This window comes from Oenanthe melanoleuca, chromosome 1, assembly GCF_029582105.1.
Source record: "Oenanthe melanoleuca isolate GR-GAL-2019-014 chromosome 1, OMel1.0, whole genome shotgun sequence".
Lineage (NCBI taxonomy): Eukaryota > Metazoa > Chordata > Aves > Passeriformes > Muscicapidae > Oenanthe > Oenanthe melanoleuca.
In genome coordinates this window covers 104,117,228-104,140,840 of record NC_079333.1, presented here as the reverse complement: position 1 = coordinate 104,140,840, position 23,613 = coordinate 104,117,228, and positions in this window count along the sequence as shown.

Sequence of the window (23,613 nt, the reverse complement as noted above, 5' to 3'; positions counted from 1 at the left end):
TTTCGTTTTTAAATCATCTGTTAGTAGAGTTTGATATTATATCACACCTTCTGGCTTGGGAGACACTCATGGAAATCTGGAACTATAAAGGTAGGGTCTCAGGTCTTACATATCAAGTTTATTTCTGCATTTATTTATGGCCCTAGCAGTATCTTGGCAGTGTGTCAACATGCTGTGCAGGAAAAGATGTTTTTCCCTCCTCTAATTCTTTTGGGAATGCTATAAAGGAAAATGGCATATCACTGAGAATAGAAGGGAAGAAGGCCCCTGGATTTTACTGAGAAGAAAGAGGCATCACTCCTTCACAAACAAGTAGAAAAAGGGAATAAAAAAGAGCTGGGACCCCAACAGCATTTCTTTATTACAGACATCTTCTTCAGGTTTTGGATGTAGGGCTGAGTGTAAATCATTTGTGCCCTAAATGGAGTGAGCCATAGGCATATCCATGATGTGGGCTTGCTTCTGCTTTCCTCCTGGTGGTGGCCCCTCAGGCACACCTGGTGGCCACACAGTGACCTGCAGCTCCCAGGTGGAGGTTGCAGTAACAGAGCCTGCCCCAGGAGATGCTGTGTTGGACAGGACAGGGCAATGAAACTGTTCCCACTGCCTTCTTCCTGCTGCTCCCAGAAGTTTATTTGTGGCTCCTCTGCAGCCACAGACCTTCTATTACAGAATCACAGGACACAGAATCTACTGGGTAGGAAGGGACCCACAAGGATCATTGAGTCCAACTCCCTGCCCTGCACAGAACCATCCCAATACTTCTCTGAGATGTGTGGGGTCTACTGTAGGCACAGACAGTTCTCATGGAGTGAGATGTGTCCAATAATTTCTGTCAGGCTTTGTGGATCCTCACTGGCTCGATTGTTCAAATACCAACACAATTCCAGTAAGTCTCAGTTTCTAAACCAGGCCTTTATTTCCAAATTTTTTGCTAGTTCCAGATTTGCTCCACCACATTCTGATCCCATACCTCCCTTGCCACCTCCTCTCCACAGTGCCAGTTTCTGAACAGAAGGGAAACCAGGGTGTGCTGACTGATGGTGACAATGACATGCTCTGGGCTGGCACACAAACCTCTGCAAAGGCTGGGATGTTCTATGCTGTACACTAGAATGCTCCTGTGGATGCAGTCTCCATGGATTAATCACATCTCTCCACAACAGAATCTTAATTGCTTGATTAGCCTCCCAGTATCTCCCATAAGATCTGTTATTTTGATTCCCACAACCTTTCTCTGCACGTGCTTTGATAAAGCTGCATCCCAAGGTAGGCTTTTACCCTGCCAGGATGGAGACAGCTAAGTGTGCATCCTGTGCCTGAGAGAGGAGATCCCTGGAGCTATTGAGACTTTGCCCAGCTGGGGAAAGAAGAAGCAGCAGGAGGCTCCACATCCACTGGGCTGGCCAGTGCCTGTCACAGTGCCTGTCACAGTGAGGGCCATGTCCTGGTGCACAATCTGGAGACTGCACTGTGCAACATGCAGCCAACCTGTCACTGTCTGATTAGGAAAGGTGAATAACGCAGTAACACGTGTTACTTCCTCCAAGTAGTAAGAAGAGACAATTTATTGAAAAGCCATGGCATATGTATAGGACAGATCATGAAGAACAAAGTGGAAAAGACAGTGGTCAAAGAAGGCAGCACTTCTTTGGAAACATGCTTTCTGCAAAACATTACAGACACCCACACAGCTCAGTGATCAACACCAGGTGTTTATCTGTGTTGTTCTTTCTTCCTTCCCTTGTCTTTTCTCTGAGAATGATCCCCAGCTTGGGAAAGGTCTGGGCTAAAGCTGAGAAAGACAACAGCTTGGGAAAAATCCAGGCTGAATTTTTCCATGAGCCTTCAGTAGTGTCCACAGGCAACCTCCAGCCCAGGCAGGGCCAGGAGAAAGGATTTCCCTTCTTCCATCTTCCTTAAGAAAGATTTTGCTGCAGCAAAGCAAAGCACCACGAGGAACACCAAACACCCAGACTGGCCTGGCAGTCTGTTGCCTCACTGATGTTTGAGGGTTCTCTTTGCCTTGTTTTGTTTAACTGCTCCACTTTTCCAGGAACAGAGGGTTAAAAACAGCTCTTAGCACAAGGAGTGCAGGTTTGGTACAGCACCCACAGATCTCACCAGGCCATTCTCCACCTCTGCCTGATTTGCTGCTCGTGGTGTGGCCATTCCAGCTCCCTGGGGAGGGGACATCTCTGCAGTGACAGAAGTGACTCATTGTCCTGGTTTGAAGGACAGGTGTCTGCCACTAAAGGCAGAAGCTTCTCTTTGAAATGGAATGAGAATGTAAACCCCCTCCCTCCAAATTCTTATTATAATTTTGAAATTAAGGGGCTCTCAGGCAAAGATATAGGAATTAGGAATAACAGTTCTTTACTAGGAAAATTAAAATAGAAATACAGTATTACAAAGATCAATCCCAAAAACACTGACAGAGTCAGAATACAACCTGACACCCTGTCAGTCAGTCAGGGTGTTGGCAGCAGTCCCATTCAATGGTGGCTGCATCCTCCTGCAGTGACAGATGTGGTTCAGTTGAAGCAGTGCTCCTGTAGAGGGGTGCAGCCTTCTTCCAGAAGTCCAGGGATGATGTGGGAAGGTCCGGTTTTCCTCTGGAATTGAGTGGAAAGATGGTATCTTGGTGTCCAAAATCTCAGTTTTTATCTAGGTAGGAAAGGCTTGGCTCCTCCCCCTGGTTGGAGCATCTCCCAATGGGATGATGTAATTTTATCAGTCACACAGTGGGACTCAATGGGCCAGCAGCAGATGATATCTCTCTGGAGGGAGGATGGGTTGTGGAAAAGATAAAGATGATTGCCCCAGCTGGTGTTAAAGATGGCCCATTAGCAGATAATATGTGCCACAGAGATAAGGGTCACTGCCCCACCCAGCTTCAGCAGATGGTGATAGAATACACATTTCTGGTCACACCCTGTATTGCAGCCCAAGACACTCGTGCAGCCAAGACACAGTGCTGGCCACTGCCCTGCTCATCCTGCTGCAGACACACGGACACAGTTCTAAGGGTGGCATCCTTTGGATGCTGACCCCCTCCTCAGAGGTCTTCTCCAATTTCCTGTCTCTCCCAGACTATTAACTTCCCAACAGTGTCAGGGTGACAATGCAGCCTATCTGAGCAGGAGCATGAGCATGGAGTCAGTGGTTAACCACAGCTGAGCAGGCAATCCACGTGCAAAAATGTAACATGCTGGGTTTCCAAAATGCTTGTTTAAGATCCTGTGTGAGATAACACAATATTACTTAGAAAAATGATGTGATGTAATTAAAAGGCCTCCTCCTCTACCCCCACTGCCTGCTATTGGTTGTTCCCTGCTCTCCTTGGAGCTCCCTGGCAACACACGAGCAAATAAGATGCATCAATCACTTACATTCACTTTGGTTTTCTTTTTCATCCTTGTTGTTTAATTTAAAAATGCCCCAAAGTTGTTATTGTGTTCCCTTGCTCCTAATAAATAAAAAAAAATAAAAAAAAAACATGAATTAGTCCTGACTTGCTTGCAACCTGCCTGACTAAATATCTCAAGCATCAGTGTTCCAGCCATCACCTCCTGAGTCCCTGACACCAAAGTTATTCCCAACAACAGCACTGGAATAACTTCAGCAAGGCATGTAGCTTCTCCTGGAATCATTCATAAACATGATTTATTGTTTAGGGGGGCAGGTAAGGCCACTGGGATCTGCCACTTTCTGCTCAAGAAATAACACTGTCTGTGTTAACCCTCTAGAATACAGTCACATACAGAGCAGTAGCAATGGCTCATAATTAAAATTCTCATGTACCCCATTAGAAGACTACCCAAGGGATTTTTCTAGAGTTGTTTAATTGTCATTGATTTTTTTCCCTAGCCAAATTAAAAAAAAAAATCACGATCAAGCAAATACAGAGTTTCTGAAGATGATAAATATTGCCAGGTCAGGAATATTTCCTAACATGGCTAGGGAAAGTGAGTCCCATTTATGCAAAATGGTTGTCATCTGGGCAGTGTAGGAATAATTAGGAAACCTTAATCCCATAGCAAAAAAACCTTTTCTGTACTGCAGAGCTAATGAACTGCAATTCATGATAACAAATGGCCAAAGTCTCAATGCCCACAGAATTTCTGCCTTCAAGCTGCTTTATGCACCAAGACAGAAGGAACTGGGAAACCTGCTGCTTTGTCCTCCTGTGAGTGTCTGTGGCTTCTCCACAGCTGACCAGGGAGGTTGCTGGTGAGGGTGGCACTGGCCATCCTCACTGCTGGAATGGTGGACACCTAAGGAGAATACAGGGCTTGAGCCAGAGATGACCCAAATCAAGAGATTGATAAGGAAAGGAAAAAGGAAACTAAGGGAAAAGGAAACTAAGGGAAAAGGAAACTAAGGGAACTAAGGGAAAAGGGACGGGAGGAGAGGAGAGGAGAGGAGAGGAGAGGAGAGGAGAGGAGAGGAGAGGAGAGGAGAGGAGAGGAGAGGAGAGGAGAGGAGAGGAGAGGAGAGGAGAGGAGAGGAGAGGAGAGGAGAGGAGAGGAGAGGAGAGGAGAGGAGAGGAGAGGAGAGGAGAGGAGAGGAGAGGAGAGGAGAGGAGAGGAGAGGAGAGGAGAGGAGAGGAGAGGAGAGGAGAGGAGAGGAGAGGAGAGGAGAGGAGAGGAGAGGAAAGGAAAGGAAAGGAAAGGAAAGGAAAGGAAAGGAAAGGAAAGGAAAGGAAAGGAAAGGAAAGGAAAGGAAAGGAAAGGAAAGGAAAGGAAAGGAAAGGAAAGGAAAGGAAAGGAAAGGAAAGGAAAGGAAAGGAAAGGAAAGGAAAGGAAAGGAAAGGAAAGGAAAGGAAAGGAAAGGAAAGGAAAGGAAAGGAAAGGAAAGGAAAGGAAAGGAAAGGAAAGGAAAGGAAAGGAAAGGAAAGGAAAGGAAAGGAAAGGAAAGGAAAGGAAAGGAAAGGAAAGGAAAGGAAAGGAAAGAAAGAAGGAAGGGAAAGGGAAAGGAAAGGGAAAGGGAAAGGGAAAGGGAAAGGGAAAGGAAAGATGCTGCTCATGATGCCACAGGGTGGGATATCCCCTGGGTCAGCTGGGGTCCCCTGTCCCCTCTGTGACCCCTTCCAGCTCCCTGTGCAGCCCCAGCCTCTCCTGCTGGGGGTGAGAAGCAGAAAAGGCCTTGACTCCGTGGAAGCTGCTCAGCAATAACAAAAACATCAGTGTGTTATCAACACTGCTTAGCACCACAAACCCCAAACAGCAGAGTACTGTGAAGAATTTAACTCTGTCCTTGCCAAAGCCAGTCCAGCTGGGAGCATCTGAGCTGTGTCTAGACTTCCTAAACACCTGTGACTGCTTTTCTGATGTGTAGTTTAAGAGCATCTCTCAGCCCCCCTTCTTTCCAGATTTTCTTGTCAGGTCCCAGGGAGCCAAAGCAGCCAAGGCAGGTGTTGATAGGGTCCAGCCTGAATGCAGCCACTCTTCTGTGCTGGGAAACAAAGGAATCTCCTGTCCTGAGGTTTTTGGCATCCCTGTTTGACCTTGCAGGCATTTCCCCCTGCCTGCTCCACCCAAGTGGGATATTTTGGGATGGGTATGTATGACCCTGGGGTGGCAGATGAGCTGATTTAGCAGTATTCAGAGAGGGGACAGTGCTCTGAGCAGGGAGGATGTCTCTCTAGGAAAGGCTTAGCAGGCAGGCAGTCTGTCCATACCCTGGCATAGCTTCCATTAGCTGCTAATTGCCCTGCAAAAAGATTACCTCGGTGTTTCTCAGCCTTTTCCTTGCTGTGACCCCTTGTTTGAAAGCAGCTGAAGCTTTCTTACATCTCTTCCCTGACATACCTCCCAGAAAAAAAAAAAAACCAAAAACAAACAAAAAACAAACAAAAAAACTCCAAACAAACAAACAAAAAAAAAACCACCAAAAAATAAACCCTTTGATTTTCTTTTTCATCCTTGTTTAATTTAAAAATGCCCCAAAGTTGTTATTGTGTTCACTTGCTCCTAATAAATAAAAAACTCCTTAATAAATTAAAAAAATCATTAATTAGTCCTGACTTGCTTGCAACCTGCCTAAGTATCTCAAGCAGCAGTGCTCCAGCCATCACATCCCGAGTCCCTGACACCAAAGTTGTTCCCAACAACAGCACTGGAATAACTGGAATAACTTCAGCAAGGCATGTAGCTTCTCCTGGAATCATTCATAAGTCCAGATATGATTCCGTGCTGCAGGCTGTAGCCCAGACTCCAAGCTGGGACATTTGCATTACTTTTTAAGCAACATTTCAACACTGCAGCAGCAGCAGCAGTGGTGTGTGGAAGGGTTTTACTCTGAAAAATGCTGTCTCAGAGGAGACATGGCCTGTGATCCAGTATACCCCAGGAACAGCTGTGTCACTTAGTGATAAAATAGTTTGGGTTGGGAGGGACCTCAGAGGTCACCTAGTCACACCCCCAGCAGTCTCCAGCTCAACACCAATCTTGTAATCAACATTTACACAGCATCCTTGAGAGCCCAGCACAAACCTGTGTTTCCTGTTGGATCCCATGGACAGTGACTGTTCTCTGCAGAGCCGTTTAACACCCCTCCAGCTCCAGCTGTGGGAAAAGAGAGCAAAGCCAGCCTCTCCCACTGCCTCTCCTCCCTGCAGGCACAGCAGAGCTACTCTGCCCCTCTGCCATAAGCTGACAGCAATATCTCCTTGTGTTTTGAGTGAAAGATGTGCTAGCAAGGCAGCAGTGCTGCCAGTGCTGCCTCAGCTGAACAGCAAAAGCACTGCTCAGAAAGCTGAGCAAGTAGCCCCAGCCATGCCCAGGCAGGCTGGCAGCAGAGTTCTCACTGAGATCTTTTATTATTGTGCCAGGAGATGGAATTAATCTGGGGATTTTGGAATTATTATCGTTTGTCACCAAGATGAGTGGCCAAAGCTTCACAGAAAATAAATGTACGTGAATTCAGACACTCCCATAACATCATCACACACCCCCATCAAAAGCACATTTGTTTCTTCTGTGTTTTGTCTTAGTTAGACCCAGTCACTCCTTTGGCAGTGCATGTGTGCAGGCAAAGCCAGAATCACACTAGGGTGGGCTGATGCTGCACCTCACATCTCAGTTTGTGTGGAATTTGGCCAAAGGAGATCTATTTGGGTCACATCTTTTTGTGGTGGTTCGGTTTCAGTTATGTTGGAAAATTACAGAGGCAGAGTGAGGACTCATGAAAGGTGTGTTGTTTTGCTTTGATAGAAGTTTTAAACTATAACTAAATCATGTCTGTTGAAGAAATATGTAAGAACAAAATAACCAATTTAAGGATATTTGTGCAATGATGTTTTATATACCTAATTTCTAACCATCTGACTTCTCTTCAGGTTGGACATCAGGAAGGATTTTTTAATGGAAAGATTTTTTAAGCATCGGAATGCTTAAAAATGCTAAAAAAGCCTGGGAAGGGGTGGAACCATCATCCCTGAGGTGTTCAAGAAATGATTGGATGTGGCACTCAGCAAGGGCCATGAGTTGACAAGGATGGTAGTCAGTCAAAAGTTGGATTTGATGACCTTGGAGGTCCTTTCCAGCCTAAACAATTCTGTGATTCTCTTAACTGCTGGTGTGCTGGTTGCTCATGAACGGGGGAGAGTGGAGCCGCCTGGGGAGCGGAGGGGCTGTGCCCTGTCTGGGAGCTTCCCCTGTGGGATAAGGGGACCGGTCGGAGGGCTGATCTGGTGGTTGGCATCCCAGGTGGCCAATGAAAAGTTATTTCACTTTCATAAATCACATTGCTAAGGCTAATTTGTTCTCTGTGGCCTTCTGGCCGCAAGGCCAAGAGCAACCCAAGGGCCCTGGCCCCAGGCGGCCACGCGTGGCCTCAGCTGCGCTCCGGCTCAGCGGGGCTCGGCCTTGGCCTTGGCGTGGCTCGGCCACATGTCCAGCCCGGCACCCCGGCCCCGGCTCTGGGGGGCTTGGCTCTGTGGGGCTTGGCTTGGCTCGGCTGGGGGTCCAGCCTGGCACCCCGGCCCCAGTTGGCCCCACGTGGCCTCGGCTCTGCTCCGGCTCCGGGCGGCCCCAGCTCGGCCTTGGCCTTGGCGTGGCTCGGCCCAGCACCCAGCCCCGGCTCTGTGGGGCTCGGCTTGGCTCAGCTCGGCTTGTCTCAGCTCCCTTCTCCATGTGGTGTGGCCAAGCAGGGGGATGAGGAGCCACCAAAGGCTCTCCCTTCCCTCACCCCCCCCATTCTGTGAGAAGAGTCCTCCAGCTCCCCACGTGGCTTCTTCACAATCTGGGTGCAATTTTAAGTCTTTTTAATGCCTGGTTATGATTCTCGATCTCCTGAGCTCCCCTGAATGAGAAGAAATAAAGCATGGATTCTACAGAAGTCAGCGGAATGAGGATAAAGTTCCTGATGGGAAGAGATTGAAAAGTTGCAACTGATGAGTAGCTAAAAACCCCTTTTTGTGGGCTAAGGGGACTGTGACTACACTAAAATTCCTTTAAACTGTGAAATATACTTGGGGAGGTTTGGGTGCTTGAGAAGAAGACTTTTTGCCACGGGGAAATGGAGCTCTCTGTTTTGGGACTGGAATATGGACAGAGATATTTGATAGAGAAGGAGAAGAAGAGAATTTTGTTTTTCAGCAGCCTGCCTTTAAAAGTAGTACCCCATGTGTGCATCATAACCCATAACACGGCTCTGGAAGGACTGTGGGAATGGGAGGAAATCATAGTCTGCAGGTCAGGATGGATGCAAATTGTGAGAGTGGAAACGTCCCCTAAGCCTAAAGCCAAAAAAGGGACTTTTCTCTCTAGAGTGAGCTGAAATGATTATTTAAGTAGACAACTGACTGAAGTGTTTTCTGTATATTGTTGTTAAGAAATGTGGAATGAAGGGAGGAGGGAATAATCTATAAATCTTATTCTGAATTCTTTTTGTGTTATTAATAAATTTCTTCTTATACCCTTTTAAGTTTTAAGCCTGCTTTGTCTTTACTCCTAAATCCTATCTCTAAAGGAAACAAAAGATATTAAAATTGGCAAACCCTAGTCACACCATGACACCAGGACAATTCTCAGTGAAGATTTGGAGGGCATCACTGCCTTTCAGCACCTCCTGCAGTGCAATGCAGCTTGGCAGCTTCCTTCCACACTCACTCAACTAAACTCCTTCTCTGCCCCAGTGGCTGTCTGAAGCCTGGCTGGGCAGTGAGAGCAGCTGGCCAGGAGCAGTGGTGAGGTGAGGGAGGCAGCTGCCCTGCTTATTTTACATGACGTCAGGCTGTCCAATCTGTCCATGTAAAAAGGAGGCAGATGGAGAACAGAACGATAAATGGAAATGTCAGTGTAGGCTATAAACCTGGTGGCACTTGCAGGTTACTGTGTAATCAAAACAACTTGTGTTGTGCTAACTATCCTTGACAGATAATTGAGGCTGTTTTAACACTGCTGCTGCTGCTGGGGTCAGCCCAGCATCCCAGCAGCTCCTGTAGGCTGGCAGAAGGAGAGGGATGCTGTCACTGCTTCCTCAGAGCTTTCCACACAGTGCCTGAGCATCAGCCCAGCTGGGTGGCTCCAGTCCTGCTCCCAGTCTTGCTCTAAGTCTTTTTCCTGAAGACAGAGAAGTTGCTGAGCTCATTAAGGCATTTCCTCTGTTCAGAGAGACAAGGCTCAGCAGCAAGAGCTGTCTCCCCTGAGCCTGGGTGCCTGGCAGTGGCTCATGGAAGCAGAGGTGGGTGTGCTGCCCTCTCCTCCTTGTCCCTGTTGGATGAGTTGGTGCTGCTGAGCCTTTCCCTGGCATGGCCAGTCTGGCTGCAGGGCTGCCATGGAGACACACAAAGCAAAATGTTGATTTGGGGCTCATCCAAACCCCAGCACATCCCTGCTCCTGGGACAGGCTCTGTTCCCATCACACATCTCTGTCTCTCACAGGACCTGTCATTTGTAGGTGCAGATCCACCGTGGCTGCATGTGCATCTACACACCCCCTTCCTCACACGATTTCACCCACTTTTGGGCACCTTTGTCAGGGCAGGGCTGCCCCTGGGGTTTACTCTTCCTCTGGCACCCACAGTGAGTTCCCAGCTCGCAGGAATGTCTGTTGCAGATGTTTCAAATCACAGTCAAAAAACAGGCATCTACTTCACTTTGATTTTAAAAGAAGTCAAGTCCCTTTTCCGAATTACTCAGCTCTCAGATTTCAAAGGCAGGGAGCAGACTGCATGTGCAACAATCCTGCTTTATTCACTGCCTGTAATTTGTGGTGTGGCTTCTGCTCCCAGTGTCAGGGAATAACTTTTCAAAGGGAATTAAGCAGCAAGCACTGAGCGCCTCTGGGTGAACAAGCTGTTTTCTTTACACCTGAAGACATTACAAGAGAATCCCAGCCTCTATTAACACAACTGCTGAGCTTTCATGGTGGCAGAGGAAAGCTTTTGAGTATGAACTCTCACTGCTCAGGAACCAGAAGTCAGATGAACAACATGGAGAATATATCACTCACAGAAAGCCCATTAGTGCAGGCACGGAGGGATGCAAACAGGATTGAATCCAACAGCAGCCTGTTTGTAAATATTTGTAAATACTCTTTCATATCACTTGGGTATTGCAAATCTCTAAATTTTTGCCTTCCCAGAATTCCTGCTCTCCTCTGAAAACTCACATTGGTTTCCAGCTGGCATCTCTCAAGGTCACACTGGTCTGCTATTCACTATTAAAACCACCTCCCATGGAAGAAGCCATTAAAAGCATCAGGAATGGGATCACAAGCCATTTACTGCAGAGTGTGCTTCTCCCACTGTGTTTGCTGTGCTCTTAGCTGGCACAAAGGGCTCCCCTTCCTGAATGGGGCCTCCGGGCGTGATTCTAAATGTTAAACAGTAATTATTTTTTGTTAGTTTTGTTTTAATCAAAACACATGAAAATCAGGGCTTGCAGAACTCTCCAGACAAAAGGCAGCTGGGGTTATCATAAACTGCCCGGGTCTGTGGCAGATCATTTGCATTGCCTCCTCTGGCACATTCTGGCTCTTAAGGAGGTCAAACTTGCCTTGGCTTTCCCTGGGAAAAAATGCTGTAATGCTTTGTATGACACATGTTTTTAGAGTAATTAAAAAAAATAAATATGACCATCTCTAGGTAGAGTTTACTTTTATGAGTCTCAGAGAATCGTATTAATTGCTTAATTTTTATTTCCATCAGGGTCCATCAATTAAGAGGAATCGGTGGTATTATTATCCTTGTAAAACACCACATCAGTCAAAAATGAAGCGGAGTCAGAGGTCTAACTGTTAATCAGGTCACATTTCACTTCCTGTTGACATTTTTATTTCCCTTGCAGAAAATATTTGACGTTAAGCCTCAGATTATGAGCGCTGCTCAGCCGGTGCAGGAGCAGCAGCCCTGCTGGTGCAGCTGGGGAGAATTCACTGCCAGTGCTTGAGAGGCACCTCTTTAAGAGCTCAGGGTGGATCGACAGCTATTCATCTCGGTGATGAATGGGAAATCACTCCAAGGTGAAGGTCAGATTTCCATCTGCACCTCGGAAAGCACGGAACGGGACCAGCAGTGGCAGCAGAGGTTGTTCTGTCAGGGCTTTGTTGCAAGCTGAGCAGTTTGGAGAGTTTGGCCAAGGAGGCAAAAATACCATAATGCGATAAATGTGATCAAGTGTTTGCTGCCAACTGGGGAGCAGCAGGCTGGGCTGGTGGCATGGGAGGAGAGGAGAGGACACCTGTGGTCAAGGATTCGCTTTAAAACAGGGCAAACAGGGAGGACATTTTTGTAGTTAAGGAAATTGGCCCAGAGACAGGGAGGCTTTCAGCTGTTCAGAACCAGATATCCATATGCTTCTTGAGAAACCTTGAATGGGTCATTCAGTTCTCCTGGGGTAAACTGAGCCTCAGAGAGGCATAAAACATGCCAGCCCTGAACAGGCTGGTGTCAGGTGGCTGCTGAGCAATATTGCTGAGCAATACTGGAAACACAAACCCCTCTCTGCCTCAAGTTTTTTCCTAGTGGACTTGTTAATCCCAAAATAATCTTCTGACTCAATGTTCATTGTTACCCAGCACACCACTGGTTCACAGGCTATAATAGGGAACTAATAATATTTTCCCTTTGTTCACCATATCAGCTGCAACTTCCTAGAGAAGTCCCCAGTCCTGTTGGTGGAATTTGAGTAATGTGCACTGTTCTTGAGGTAGCTGACTTATACTTTGAGAACAGCAACCCTATCCAATGTAGCTCATTTAATCAATTTCTTTCCTATTCCTTCTCTGCTGATGTCTCCTCTCTATTCATTTTGTCTTGTTTATAGAAATAAAGAGATGCTTTATTTGTTATTGCTCCTTTCTCATGAAAACACCACCACTACCACTCCCCCAGTTAATGCTTTTTCTCAGAAGGAGTTGCAGAACATTGACTAGAATTGTTTGTTAATGGTTATAATGCTGCACTGGAAAAAAAATTCTTTATTAAAACCATTACTTGCACCAGCCTGCAAAAGAGAATCCAGTGTAGACACACAGTGAGGGCTCAGCCAAAACCAGGAACTTTCTAAAACTATTCACATTTTAGCATTCTATTCACATTTTTCAAGCTTGGAATAGCCTAACTACCTCCCCTACTGTCTGAGCTACAGTGTCTGAGCTACAGACACTTAAAAATGGGAAGAAACTATACATGTATGTCCTTTTTCCCAATCAAACTGTGTAAAAGTTTCAACTTGCATTAAGAAACTGAATTTTCTACTTGAAAATAGCTGTAGAGCTATTGTCAAGAGGCATTTCAGAGACAATCAAACCCCTCCATTCCTGTGAGCTGGGGTGGAATCAGATCAATGCTGTGGTGCAAAGTCCATTCCTGTGGACTGTAACACACCTGCTGGAGGTATTCTGTTAGCAGCTAAATCTGCAGACCTTGCCTCTCTCTCCTGACTTAAAAGGCATGTTTGAGTAGTATTAATTCTCAGATAAGCAGATATTTCCTCTTACACATATTTGCTTTTCGTGGGGCGAGTGGCATTTTCTCTATAGCAGCAGTCTCCACTCCTTTGGATTGCTCTCTACACTCCCAGTTTTGACAGCTCTGCTTTGAGACCACTATGACTCAGAACAAGTTCAGGTTCTTATCAGATTCTGCACTAAATCTTTATTCTTCTGAATATTTTACATGCTAGAGTACATGTGTGAGGACCAGAGGGGTAAGAGAGCTCTGACTTGTGGCTGGTGGGGTGAGAGTGAGAAAGTATGGCATTGATGAGCCAGTGAGAGGGTTTGAAATCACTCCTGCAACACTCAGAAGTTTCCTGAGGCTTCTGGCTGACTCCCAGCCCCTGGACAGAGTTAGCAGAGAAGGTTCTCCCCTGTTCCTTTAGAGTGACTCCTTCTTACCTGTGCACCAGGTGTCAACCTTCTGACACTCCTAGTGCTGAGACAAAAAGCAAACCAAATCCCCTTGGTGCACATAGTCCATCTCATGGATATAGAGACAAATGTGGGCAACTAAAACCTCCAATGTAAATAAACATTTTACTCTTAGCAGAGCTGATCCATTCTTGAGCAACCAGCTGGCTCCCAGCACTGCCATGGCTCTCCAGGGTTATTTGGGTTTTGTGTCCTCAATCCCTCTTTTCCCAGCTTAAGTGTTCAAAACCACCAGCCTGAAATCTCCTCCTGATACAGGTGAAGCCCTGGGTAAATATTGACATCTCCCACCAAAAACTTCTGTAAAAAAAAAAAAAAAGTTTTTCTCCACATACTAATTGTGAAAGAGCTTGTTCCTTTCCCTTTGTAGTGTTGCATAACTGCAGCTGAGTGTGAAAGGAAAGCAAGTGCATATGTCTGTGCTTTTTTCTCATGCATTACCTTCAGAGAAAGGACATGGTTTCTATTACATCTCTGGTTGCAGCAGGTGGAGTAAAACAGGTTTTTTTTTCCTGTGTATGACTATAACTTCTGGAAAGCTGGCTTCCCAAATTGATCAAGCAAGTAATGAAAAATGGTCTGTTTATAAAAATGATGATTCTGATTGAGTTAAAGCACTGTAAGGCAGGCAGTACTGTCCCTAAAGAGAGAAAAATAAAGGCTTTATGGAGAAATATCTTGTTTTCCTAATAGCTTGGTTTGGAAACAAGTTTATAAAACACATTAAAATCCCCCAGGGTCTTGAGAACTGCAATGTTTCTGAGCAGTCACATTTACCTTGACCTCACAGCTGTAGGATAAAGAAAGATTGCCTTCTTTTTTAGCCCCAGGAATATCATACTTGGCATTTTTTTAGCACTTGCATTCTTAATAGCTCTAGAACCACAAACCAATAATTCTTGCAGCCCAAACAGAGCAGCAGGTTCACACCTTTACTAGAACCTGTCTTTCAGCCCTTTCCTCATCTGCCTGGATGAAATCCAGCCCTGTGGGCTCTTCCCTGCCAGGGTTAGAAATTTTCCACAAGAGTCCAGCAGGATACTCAGACACACAGGCCAGTTGAAGAAAAAATGTTTTATGGAGGTTGCAAAGAACAATTTTGATTTTGATCATATTCAAAGTACTGTTAAAGCTGTGGCATGGAGAGACAGGATTTCCATTTGTTTGTGGTTTGTGGGTTTTTTTGATGGGTTTTTTGTTTGTTTTTTTGTTGGGTTTGTTTTTGGTTTTGTTCTTTGTTTGCTTGCTTGTTTTGTTTTTGAAGGTTTGCTGTTTGGTTTTTTTTTGTTTCTTTATGTGACCATCACATTTTGTAATCCTGTTGTCTGCTTTTAAACCTTAGGAAGATCTTGGCTCCTGCCTCTCACCAGTTTATTATGCAAATATTTATTATTTGGGGAAAAAAACATGGAAAGGAGAGGCAGGAAGCAGTAAATGCACAAGCCAGAGACCAGACCCTATTAGGTTTTAAAATGGATCAGCTCCTCCCCTGTCTCTTGCTGCCTCACTAATGCCTTGGGATTTTTATTTTATTATTTTGACTCAATGAATTAATGGAGAGGTGGCTGATTGTAAAACTAGCAAGGGAGATTTCTTAGTGTCTGTTCTGCAAAGTGACAGTGCTTTGTCTCCTTGACCACAGCACCAAGGTGGAAATTGCCTTAGGGGCATCATAATCCCTGAAGACAAATCACACAAGTGAAGAGTTTTGTTTACCAGAGGGACTGTCAGTGTCCATGCAGCGTTCTCATGCTCACCTAGAACATGAAATCCTCATCAAACAGAGTAAATTGTGGGCACTGGTGTGTTCCTGGAGCTCTCACCTTCTCCATTAGGCTCCCATTAGAGAAACAGCTCAATTTCTTCCCATGAATGGCACAGCATCACAGGTGTGGGATGCCTGGAAAAACACACTGCCCCAGACTGGGGGAGCCAGCTGCTGCTGCAGGGGTTCCTGAGAGGATGATGGGGTTCAGCATTCTGTAGGTAAAGACCAGAGGAGGGGAAAAGGAAAGGAAGGAAATTTTAAGGAGGGTTCTCTCTGGGAATACAAAGTGGGAGATAATGGTAGTAGTAGTAATAACAATAATAAAATAATAAAATAAATAAAAAAATAATAATATTTTAGAATAGCCATAAAAAATTTATCTTAAAAAAAATAGTGCATAGCAATATAGACTGTAATATAGGGCTGTCATTCCATATTCCTAGTGACTAGACCTTGCACCCCATTTTCATTCCCCAGTATGCCTTTTCAGTTTTATACTTTTAACCATTGGTTTAGATTTATATCAGCTTAGAACACTAGAATCTCAAATCATGATGGGAGCCCCTCTGATATTAACTCCATATGGATGTTAAACTTCAATTATAATGCACTGTTTCACCCTATTGAACCATTATACTGAATTTTTAAAATAAAGACTACCATTGGAAAAAGAGTAAGCTTTTTTTTTTCATATTAATTTTTCAGGCATGAGACACCATTTTCCAAAAGCGACGTGTATAAAAATAAAAAATCTTCCAGTCATCCTATGCATTATATAGTACTTAACTAAGAAGAATAGGCATTGGCTATAGATTTAAAAACTCAGTAGATCCCTGAGAGCCACTATGTAATCTTACGAATGCAATTATGATTCAAAGCAAATGTTAAAATCAATGTCTTTATAGCTCATCATCAGCAACACATCCCTCAGAAGAGAAAGCTGACGATGGAGTTAACTGATGGATGCCTTTCCTCTAATGCTGCTCAGGGCAAATGATTTTACAGCACATTCCAGAGTGCTGAATGACCCAGAGAGATGACAAACCCCTCTGTGAAATCCCCTGGGAGCCAAACCGGAGAGAGAAGGAAATTACCAGCCAAAAATCTGACTCGCTGAAAAAATTGTTACATTTTTCTCAGCTGGATCCTCTGTATCCACCAAAATGAGGATGGTGCTGCAGCAGCCTTCCCAGATTAAATCAGATGACAGAGCTGCTCTGAGAACTGAAGATGTGTGAGTTCATCCTGCTTTTACCTGCATGCAGACGCTGTACTCTGAAAATCTCTGGACTCCTTCTAAAAATATTAAAGGTGGACAGTAGCACAGCTTAATCCTTCAGGGCATTCCTTTAGCCTAGCAAGCTTTGACCCTCTTCAGCAGCTCTACAGGGAGTTATACCTTGATTTCTATACAGAGCATGCACTTGGTAGTCTTGGTCACCTTTTTGTGACCATTTCTTTCCACAGCTGTGCCCTTTACAAACACAGCTTGTAAGGCAGACCTTTACAGCCTTCCAGGACCTTTAAAGAACAAGGCACAGGGGAGCAGAGGGCTTGGCACCCTTTGGGCTGCTGCACTGGTGCAATGTGAGTATTGAAGGGATACAGGGATCCCTGGGGCTGGAGCTTTTCAGTCTGAGACTCAGCTTGCTCTGGCCTCTAGCTTTAAAGGCAAACCCTCTCTGCATTTTATATTTGATGAGGAGGGGGACACACAGGTCCTGGGAAGGACCTTATCAGCATTTACTTTCTTAACACCTTGGCTTGAGAGTCGTTGGGAATTTCTAAGTAGATGCAACTGCTGCTTCCCATTGATTTGAGAGAATGGACCATGGGTCAGAATTGCTGTTTCCTCTGGAAAATGTTTTCAGGAATGACAGTGTCTGCTGTGCATCATCTGCACTGGATGCTTAATGAACAAGTGAGAGAATGCCAGGATGGTTTCCTGGGGCTCATGGAGGGAGCTGACTTACCTTCACAGGTTTCAGGGGAAATACCTGTGGAGAGGGGAAATACCTGTGGAGATCTGAGATGAAAACCCACCTGCCCCAGCAGATTAGTCAGCATTGCTACAAGCTTCTTTACAAATAGGTGAAGACTGAGGTGAGACTGCTGGCAGCTGTGCTTTGGAGGTCGTGAGGAAGCCTGAGAATGCAGCAGGCAGGACAGGGGACAGAGGTGGCTCTGCCCACCTGCAGAGGTCACCTGGTGTGGCAGCCACCATAGTCAGAGGTAATTTATCCATTGGGGTGATTGGTGCTGCCTTGGGATAGGGGTGATGGGAGGATTTCTGAACAAGAGCACAGTTTGGTTTGTTTTTACCCACAGAAACCTTTATTTCCTCATGCTTCCTTTCCCTCAAACACATCATGGCTATGTGTAAGAATGTGAGGAGCAAGCTGAGCCTCCAAAACCAGACTTTGACACACACACAGAGCCTTGAGAGCCTTGTTTGGCAGTGGAGGCACCTCAGGGTCACAGCACTGCCTTTCTTGTTTGCTCTCAGCACACGTGCTGCCAAGACCTCGTGCTGGTCTCTGCTTCTTGTTGGCTCCTCAGCAGCTCACCAGGCCCTGGCTGGCAGTGGCTAATTGCCATCAGCAGGTGAGAAATGCAGTGTCTCAGCAATGGAATTGTCTCCAACTCTGAGACATGCTCTGGGAAATGGGGAGCATCCAGAAAGAGATAGGCCTTAAACCTGGACTTCTGTGAGAAGCAGTGCTTGAGAAAGACATGGGTGCACAGGACAAGTTGTATTTGCTTTTACTAGAGATATAATGGAATGATTTACTGTTAGCAGGTGGGAATCTTCCTGCAGTCACCTCTGGTTGCTTATAGTAGCAGTCTAGTGTCACTTGGTGCCTCATTGCCATGTTTTGGGGTGGTTTTTTTCAAGGTTGAAAGCATCCTGCTGAAGCTCAGGGGACAGTGAGGCTATAGAGTGTCCTGCCCTTGGGCCAGCAGCTCAAACATGGCCCAGAGCCTTCGTGTGTGGAAGGTGACTGAGTGACCTTGATGGTCAGTCGGTCACCTCAGGCTGTGGGCAGTTTTCTGCTTGGCTGTGTGCTTTGTTTGGGAACCTGGGATGCCAAACACAATGTTTGGCACAAGTGTGTGGTCTGTGTCTTTGTAGCTTCCAGGTGATTTTGTCTGAGCTAAGGATATCTCAACCATCTTGTCACTCAGAGCCCACAGCAGAGGAAACAGTGATTAAATCTGCAAGGAGAATTTGACGCTTTCTCATCTTCAGAAGATCCTTAGAGGTCAAGGTTGAGTCACAAGAGCTTGCCAGGCAGCAGGGTAAGCTTCTCTGTTGATAAATTCGAGAGGACTTCATGGCTAGCAATATAGAATCTTGACAGGTGCTCAGTTATCCCAGCAGCAGGTGTGTTACAGGACATAGGGAGCTATGGATGGCAGATACATGTTTGAGCAGCTCCATGTTCTAACAGGCTATTGTGAGCCTAAGATCCCTCTGAGGCAGACAAGTGGCCCATTTCTAGGCAGTTTAAGCAATGAGATTTCAGTCCTGAAAAAAAAGACACCACCAAAAGAAATCCCACATTAGCTCTCATGTAGGGATTGCCAGCATAGTGAATACTGGTATTAGCATATGTGCTGAGCAGTTCCACATCAGTGATGCTGCATGCAGCTGCTGAGATGGAAAAGCATTGAGCAGCCTGGGAACAATGGGGGAGATCCCTGGTTCTCATGTGAGTGGCATGTCTGTGTTTGTGTCTGCAGCGGTGCTCTGGGATCACCAAGGGCAAACGCTGACAGATAGAGATCAGTGCACGGGCAGAAAAAGTAATTAACATTTTATTATCATCCCCTTCATGTGCAATTAAAGTAGAGTCGATTCCCCTTCAGATAAAGATGCATAAATAAGTAGAGGCTGGCTGTGGGTCCTAAAGCAGACGAAGGTAAACTGAAAGTCAAAAAAGATCACCTGTCAGTTCAGTCCCTCACACTGAGATGCTGCAGGAAAAGGAGACAAGCAGAGCACATGGAAATGGCATGCTCAACAGTGAGATAGCACACAGACAGCTTTTTTATTCTTGTAGTTTCAAAACCCAATTTTAATTGCTGTGAGTTTACAGGTTAATGAAACAATACATTCTTTCCAAAGAAACAGCTGTCTGGTGGATAATTTTAATCACAACCTGGTGATAACCACCCTTGGGAGTTCATCTGAACTCCAAGTAACTTTTTCAACAGAGTAAAGATAGTCTTGAGTCTGTAGCTCAGAACAAATGGAAACACTGAGCAAACTGAAACTCTTCCCCATCCCTTGCCTGGGTATCTCTGAGTAGAAACACTGGAGAACACAGATCACTGTCACAGGAGGACAGCACACACCAGTCACTGGTGCTGACCATCAGCTGGTGAGAACTGGCACAGCACATCTGATGCCAGTTCATTGCACCCCAGCATGCCACCCATTAAGGAGTTTGTTGAAATGGTCCATTTGGACAGGCTGCCTCCAGCCAGCCTCTGCTGCTGAAATTGTTGGAAAGTCTCTGGAATCAGGGCTCCTCGGGTCAGACTAATCATTGGTCACTTACCCAACATTAATTGTCGGGATGAAAACAGGCTTCTGCCTGTCTAGGGTAAACAGCACTAGTGACACTCCCTAAAAATCAGACAATGTGTCTGGTGAAAGCTTTCAGGGCCTTTCACAAGCTGCAGAAGAGCACGTAAGTGATGGAAGGAGGCAGGGTGGTGGGTTATTGTTCTCATTAGGGCATCATCTGCCAATTTATTGCAGCAAGAAGCCAGCAAATGCAAAGCCTTGTCTGTGTAAAAAAAGCCTCACTGTGCTCCTTATACAACATTTAATGTACTCAGGAGTTGGGCACATGGGGGTTCTGAGGATTGGCCCTCACTGCAGCCTGGATCTCTGTTTGGAAGGGCAATGGGAGGAAGAGCAGAGAGGGCAGAGAGGTGACAAAGATCTCAGCCCCTGGCACCAGCTTGGGGCCTGGACTCTCCAAAAAGGGACAGCACATGGGCTCCCCAGGATTTCATCATCATAAAACCCACTGATTCTCCCCAGACTGTTAATTTTCATGCATGCAAAGGAATAACATTGCTCTCATAGGCACATGTTTCCAGACACACTTTTATTTGATAAGGTGATTGATTTTTTTCCCATCTTCTCTTCCTTATGGCCTGGATCCTGCTGCCTTTGAATTATGTGGTTTCTGTAGTGTGAGATCAAACATCTCAGCAGCTCTTGAATAAGAAGAATCCTACACTGCAACTGTCCATCCCCACACAGCCATCTGCCTCCTGTCCCTCTCATGGACGGGCTAATATGCTGGTGGAGGAAATCCTACTGTCTGGGGAGCACTGGGGATTTGGCCATTTATTTACAACAAACTTTGTTGCATAACAGACCCTGTGCAGTAACAACAGGCAACCCTCATTTTGTTCCTTACTGTACAAGCTAAATAGGGGCAGCAGGTCACAGTGGTGTGAGCAGCTCTGGACCTCTCAGCTCAATCCCTGCTGGCATCAGCTGGTCCCAGGAGCATTAGAGGTGTCACTCCCAGGCTGGTGAGAGCAGCTGGAAGACTTGGAGCCATCACCAACTCCTCTAGGGCTGGATTTTGCTGCAGTCCAGCATCTGCACAGTGAGGTCTGGGGAACTCACTGGGAACTCTGCACACTAGTGTAAAATAGAGGCAAAGGATTTATAAAGCCCTGCAATGCTCCAAAGAGCTGTGTGTGCTACTCGAGGCTCTTTGCTCCAGCCTGGGAGGCTGCAGGATTTATATGAGCAGGAGTAACCACTCCAATTCCAAAAAGAAACTAAAATTTGGAAGTTTAGTGAAGTGGTGTACATTTGCCCTACCTTGTGATAGACCTCCAGGTGTCTTGAGATGGACCTAAATCCTCTTTCCTCTTTGCTTTCTCAGTTATAGCACCCCATATCCATGGAGAAAAGGAAGGAGAATGGAAGAACAGTGTCCTGGTGAGCTGAGGACCCCCTGCCTCTGTCTCTGCTGTTCTGAGCTCAGTGAATCTGTGAAACCTGCCCATTTCTGGGGACAGTGACACATGGCAGCTGCTGCCCTGCACAGCAACCCAGGGAAAGGGAAATCCCAATGCATTCAGCACACTTTAAAGAGTGAAGCAGTGCAGGGAATGCTGTGGGGCTCAGCACTGACCTCACAGCATCTCATTTCCCAGCAGTGCAGCTGTGGGCTGATGGGGAGGGATGGGCCACCTGCTCCTCTGCCAAAGGCAAGGGTGAGAGGGCACTGTGAGAGTGCAAGTGCTTTACCAGCACTGCAGTCCTGTGCTGGGTTTCAGAGTGCTGCTGGCACTGGGGAGTGTGCTGATCATCAAAACCTGGAAAGCAGCTTCTGAAGCAGCATCTACTGCCATCCAGCCCGCCCCTGGTTTTCAGAGGAAAGAAATTGCCTGTCTGGCTACAAAAGCGTCTCCTCCTTGGGAGCACGCTGGAGAGCTCTGATACAGCCAGCTCCTCCCAGGGGAGGCTGGGATCCCAGGCACCTCAGCAAATTCAGGCTGAAATGTTTTTTGGTGTTTGAAGTTCTGCAGGCCACTCCTTTTCCTTTGTGGCTGTAGATCAGAGACTGAGAGAGAGAGAGAGAGAGCAGAGAAAGCAGCTGGTTTGTCTAAACAAAGGTCAGACTCGCTCCTCAGGAGGCAGCAGTCCAGTGTTGTTCTGCAATGAGCCGTGTAACTCTGTCAGGTCACACAGCCAGAGTCCCCTGGGGAAGCTGAAAGCATTGCCCACTGATACCATTCCTGTCTTTTATGAAAGCCTGCACAAACACACACAAATGGTGCAATTAGCTAACACTCAGACAGCTGGTACCTTCTAAGTGACTCAGATAAGGTCAGGCAGGAAAAGCAGCAGAACCTCCTGCTTAAAACTTCCTAGGGGTGCAAACCCATGCCCCAAACAAGAAAACCTTGTTCTCAGCCATGTACCTGAGCCTGGTGACAGATGAAGTCAGCAAACACAGCTGAGAGAGACGTGCAGGTAACTGGCACTGACTACTCCAGCAGCTGGACCTACGAGGGCAAAGGAAAGCTAAAATTCATTCTTTGCATAGCATCAAAGAGAGCTAAAACAAAATGTGAGCAAGAGGCATAATCAGGTTGCTCAAAGTTGTCTTTTACTTCTCGTTCCTTAAGAAAGAAGCATTGTTTTCTATCTAGCAATGGCTGTAGCCAAGATGTAAAGCTCTTGGGGGAATAAGTGAAATTCCATACCCTTTCAGCAGAGCAGACGTCACTAATTACCTTCTTACCTTGTAGAATGTCAAATTAGTTGGAAAAAATAGATCAAGCTACTCTAAAGCACAGTGATTAGAGTGATCAAAAGCTCATAACAGCACAGAGAGTGCAGTGTGGTTGTAGCTGTGCTCTAACACCTGCACTTCATGATGGAAGATAACAAGAGGCCAGGAGAAATGTAAACATGAGCATTTTGAAAATGCTCACATTGAATTTCACAAATCATCCCAAATGTGGACTTTGAGATTTAATCTCAAACTTCAATCTCAAGCTGTGTTTTCCAAAGCAAGGCAAGGCTTGTGGAAAGAGGTAACATTCTTTCTTCTGACCTTCAATTATCCTGGCTGCAAATCTCTGTTATGCCATTATTCTAGAGGCTTATTACTATTATTGCAAAATTTTAAGGGGTTGGGATATTCTGAAGCATAAGATGCTGTGCAGATTTAAAATACCCAGGCCAACTTCTGTGTCAGCATTCAAACCAACCTTCAGATTTTCTTCTAAAATCTACACAGCCATCCTCCCCTCTATCAGGAAGAGAAGGATGGATCTCAGTACTTCACTATATTTAATACTTTTCTTGTCAGTGCTGCTGTGTGGGCTAAATGCTGAGTGTCTCTTCACATTTGGAGCCACCTCATGCAAAAGTCAAAGCCTGGACTTCTCCCAGGTGTCCTTAAGAAGCAGAAGTGTCTAAGCCAGCAGACTAAATTTTTTGCATAGTCCATGGTGAAAGGAGGATAAGTTATTCAAACTTCCAGCTCCCTTCCTGCCCTCAAGGCAGCACAGTTTCCTGATTCAGACCATGCTCCTACCATAGCAGCTTCCAGTGTTACTGCAAGAATTAGGTGCAACAGACCCAAGTAACTAACCCAGTGTCATACTGGGAGCCTGTGGCAGATCAAAATTTAATATCATGCTTCTCTAAAGTATTCCATTGTGATCTAATTATTTTGTTGTTTTGACTGTTTCCTCAGCAAGGTGGCAGATAAGTTCCTCTTGGAATTAGATTTGTCCAAGCCAAGAATCTGCAAGAAGCAGGTGAAAACTGAGAAATGGCAGTCACAGTGTCCATGTGGGTCCTCTTGTATAGCCCATGGAGATGAGAGAACCTGTGTTAAGCACAACAGAATTGGAGTTAAACCTGTGAACACCATATGAAATATAATTGGCTGTTTTCATAAAGA